Raw genomic sequence first — 5,140 nt, forward strand, 5'->3', positions numbered from 1 at the left:
TATAATGTGTCCCCACAATACTTATTAATAATAAGGGGTTATTTCTGCCTGGCCCCATAGGGTTCTCCTGTCCTGGACCATCACTATGTATCATTCTGTGTTGGAAAATTCAGTGGCACACATGCTTTTCTAGTATAATCAGGAAGAGAGATGCAAGTTTAATTCCTTTCAAAACCAAACAGAAAAGCCCTACCCTGGACTTAATACACCACCACTCTGTTCCGACCCACCCTCCTCTGTTCCCATATTAAAGGCATAAGCCAGCATCAAATTTTGAGGTACACATTCTCAGTGCTTTGCAAAATATCTGGCAAATCCCTGCTGGGGAAGGTGTTGAACAAACCAATTTGCTTTAATCAATAGCTAATACGTCAGTTCCCTCATTAAAAGGATTGCTGCTATGGGAAAAGATGGCTTATATCAGCTTTACTGAAGGTGGTATTTTAGAAAAGCTACCTTGAGTAATCTTTCAAAGATAAAAATATTCCTATCGTCCCTGCTGAGCAATATTAGCAGATCCAGAACCACAGGTTAACGTGTATTGTGGAAATAGATAAAGTGAGATATGCTGAGCATAAAAACACTACAAGCAAGTTTTCTGCCATAGTGGCATCTGTTGCACTGACACAGATGATTAGCTAAGGATTGCAAATGTTCTTTTATGTTTGTTACTCTCATCTTTCACCCTGGCTCGCTTGTTCGGCTCAGCCACTTCTTACGTCTCGTGCGTGCTGGTGGCGGCACGTAGGATAGGTGTAGCTACACACCGCAGTGAAAAGCAAGCTGCATCGCGCTGCGGTGTGTAACTACATGTGGCAGCGAAAGGCTCTGGTGGTGGGGAGGAAGGGGGGAAAGACTCTGGCAGCGGTTTGGCGGCTGCCCACCCTCTCTGTTAAGAGTCTTTCCCTGCAGTGGGGAAAGGCTCCAGACCTGGGGAGGCAGCAGGACACTAGAGCTTGGGCATGGAGAGAGCTGTGTAGGGTGCGTACCCTAAAGATCACACACGGCCTTACTCTATTTGCCTAACCAGGACCTTCCCGTCTACACTGCCATTTCTATCCATTCTAGGTGGGCGTGCAGCATCTATACTCAATCTGACCACTCCAAGTGTGGACCTAGCCTTCGAGGACAAGGGCCAGATTTGTATAGGTATGTAGGCCCCTAAAGATGCAGTTAGCCCCTACGTGCTTTTGAAAATGCCACTGGGCACCCAGATGCATTTTTAGGTGCCTAACTGCCTTTGAAAATCTGGCCTGAAGCTCTCTGGGGCAGGGGCTGTCATTTTCTGTGGGCTTGTGAACCCATTCTGTGCAATGTAGTGGTAAAGAAATAATGCTTCCAAAGGTTGTGGGTGACACAGCAAGGAAGAAAAATAAACACCCGTGGGCACATTCCAGAGGGGACTCCTTGTTCAGTTTTCAGGGAGCTGAACAGAAATATGCAGCTTTCCATTAACGTTCCTCTGGGATTTGGCTTTTACAAACCTTAAAGGGAACGGAAGCCCTGTCTCGTCACCTTATTTTACAAACAGGGGACAGCCCGAAAAGGGCCACACGTTTCTAGATTGCAACCCATGTAGCTTCTTAGCAATAAAGTAACAGCTCCTTTTCTCAAGGACTCTATTAATGGGCTTTTAAGTCAACTGTGGGTATTCCTCAGGTCTGAAACTTGGCATGCAATTTTGGCTGTTCTGCCTATCACTGGGTGTTTAAGCACTGGTCACTGTTGAACCATCAGAACAACCCATGGCTCCGCCTATTTTTCCGCCTGTATGACTGCTAAAATATGGGGGAGTACGGAGAACAAGTCAAAGGAGAGATCCTTGGAGTGGGGAGCACATCTTATTCTATGTTCTGTACAGGCCCTACCGCGCACTCAGCCCTCAAACAATGAGAAACCTCGACTGGGGACTGAGTGGCTTTGGCCACAGGCAAGTACTTGGGATGTGCACCTCAAGTTATCTGTACAGAAACAGGGTGTTGAGCTCCTCTGTGGGTCCACCTGTAACCCTATCACTAATTAAATAGTTGAAATGTTTGTGCAGCTGTTTGGGGGGGGGGTTTAAGCCAACGGCTCCTTTGAAATACGATCTTTGATTAAACACTCGGTGTAAAAAAAATAAAAAAAGAGGAACTAATCTCAAGTTATGTTCTGTGTCTCCATCTTCTGCCCATGAGCAGGGCACTCTGTACGTTTCAACCCCACGCATTAGATACATTGTATTTTCAGCTTTGAAACCTTCACAAATCCTGGGTGTGCCTCAGTACTGTCCCCTTCTGTCTAATCACAGTTTATAAACAAACGAAGAGAGAGAAGAGGTTTGTTTCTACAAGTAATGCGAGAGACTGCAGGATAGTTTCCGAGGCTTGCCGCTCAAAGGAAAGCTATGGAAAAAGCAAGAATTAATAAAGTTTCATGCGTCTTCCTTCTCAGCCTAGAGAGCAGGGATAAACTAGAAAGTAGGCTGACAAACGAGCTCCGTAGCATTAACGCTAAAGCCCTTTACACTTCTCGGGCAGTGTAAGAGCTTTAAGGTGGGTGGAAGTACAGCATCGGATTGTGATTTCCATAAAAGATCCTGGCTGCAACTCTTGAAAACAAGGCTGATGGTTATGCTTGACAGCAATAATTTTTGGTCTGCAGCAGTGCAGTTTAACGTACTCTTCCCCAGACAGTTGCTGAGTGTATCAATGCTTTTTAGCCAGCCTCGGATGTAAACCAGCCACTGCTGTGTTTGTTTCTGCTATGGCAGAGTCAGAGGGAGACAGTTCAGCGATGGGTGGTAATAAAATGTGCTTTTCAAATCTACCTAGGGAATCTGGAGATCCAGTTCCATTAATTTGAACAGGAACTGGGCATTCAAATTGCTTTAGGCAGCTTTGAAAACTGCAGACGTAGATTCTAGGAGGGAAAAATGTTTTCAAGGCTGTAACAAGGATGGAGCGTATAAATAAATGTACAAAAGCTCTATCTGAATAAGCTTCTGTAACAAAATTAAGACAGGGCATCTCTGTTTTTTTTGTTAATTTAGGCCCAGTCCTGCAACGACAACTACATAGACTCCTGTGGCCACTGGAGCTCATGGTAGGATAGGGGTCTTAGCTCTTGAAATATCTAACATGCCTGCTTACCCCAAGGTACCATAACATAGGCATAGGTAAATGTGTAGCCCCCAAGCTGTTTGGGACCTGTGAAAAGTTAGGTATTTGGTACTCTGAGGTGGGAAAGGGAGGAATTATTTTGGGGAAGTTTTATGGCCTGTGTAATACAGGAGCTCAGAGTCCCATCGCTGGCCATGGGAAATATTTGCTGTTAGCAGTTGAAGATTGGCTACATACTATTAAAGGCAGTCTCATCAGACCATCCCCTCCATAAACTTATCAAGTTCAATCTTGAGTTTTTCCCTCACTGCTCCCCTGGGAAGGCTATTCCAGAACTTCACTCCTCCGATGCTTAATTTCATCTAATTTCAAGCCTAAACTTGTTGGTGGCCAGTTTATATCCATTTGTTCTTGTGTCCACATTGGCATTTAACTTAAATAATTCCTCTCCCTCCCTGCTATTTACCCCTCTGACATATTTATAGAGAGCAATATCTCCCTTTAGACTTCTTTTGATTAGGCTAAACAAGCCAAGCTCTTTGAGTATCCTCTCATAAGGCAGATTTTCCATGCCTCAGATCATCCTAATAGCCTTTCTCTGCACCTGTTCCAGTTTGAATTCATTGTGAAGATGAATGTACAGAAAATATGAGGAGTTGTGTATATATACTAAAAACTATGTTCTCTAGTCTGTAGTTAAAAAGCAGGTCAATCAAAAGTATCTTGTGTCGAACAAACTTCTCCAGCCAGGAACTGGAAGACACTTATCTGTATGGTGGACCATTGTGTATTGCATATTATACAACAGGAATCTATGGTCAAATGCTAATGAAAAGCTGGTGCAGACTTCAGAAGGAAATTAACAGGAAGAGGTAAACAAGGGTGGGAAGAGGGGACACACCCTATTTTCAGGTGCCGAGACTCATCCTTGTATTCCTTCAATCTGTGAGGACAAGCCACCAGCAGGCCTGATCTTATGAGAAGGGATCTCAGCAAAACTGGCTGAAAACACTGGGGACAGGGACATGAGTTAAGCAATCTTATAGAGACATAGGAATGCCTTGTTAGTTAAGTTTAGGCTCCAGAAATCGTGTTATGAATTTGTTTTATATGAAGCCATTTGTTTCCAATAGTCTATCACTTGAATATCTGGTCTTTGAAAATAAGCGTATTCTTGTTTTCACTATCTCTGCATGTGTGGTGTGTTAAGTAACGTGATGATGCTGAGTTGAATCTTACCAGCTGGTGTGTATTATTCCTTTGGGAACCGTGAATCTAAGAGTTCCTGAGTGCTCATTGGAACATGGGTTGCTGTACGCTACGGCTAACCTGTACAGGGAGCGAGGTCTGTGAGGCAGTGTTTGTGTTCCCAGAAGCTCATGGTTTCAGGGAGCTGATCCACAGCAGGCACGGACACGACTTCCTCACGTGACGGGCAGGTGGGGGCCAGGTGCCTCACAACCCTGGGTACCCCTTCCCTCCTCGGAAGCATCACCCACAGCTGTGCCTATCTAAAACACAGATCGCTCAATGGGGAAGTCAAGCCAGGCAGCAGTCCTGCTGCAAGCTATCAATTGCAAGGTGGGAGCCCAGTACCTGTAAACATACTCCATAATAAAAGTAACCAAAATAATAGTTTATACTCAAGAGGTGATGTGTCCAGCTAAATCGTAGAATGGGAACAAAATCTGAAAGACAAAACCACGTAGTGCTTAAGCACTATATCTATGCAGAGATCAAATGAACAGAAACCATGCCTGGGATTTTCAATACAGCCTAAGGGAGTTAGGCTCCCAAATCCTCTATGCCAAAATCTCAGCCTACATTCTATGAACATGGTTACCCCCAAGAAACCAGCTGCAGCTCTTGGGCTGGTCGGATAGCATCAGGGCTGCTATACTTGGGACTAAAAGTCCAAGACTCGGGCAGGAGTTTATTTTTGGAGAGCGGTGAAGTCAATGGTCCTGCACTGGTAAAGCAGTCCACCTGTGCAGGAGGGGGGCTAGAGTAGTGTGTGTGAATTGATTTGCATCAAGCTG

Source organism: Lepidochelys kempii, chromosome 17 (assembly GCF_965140265.1).
Source record: "Lepidochelys kempii isolate rLepKem1 chromosome 17, rLepKem1.hap2, whole genome shotgun sequence".
NCBI classification, from domain to species: Eukaryota; Metazoa; Chordata; order Testudines; family Cheloniidae; genus Lepidochelys; species Lepidochelys kempii.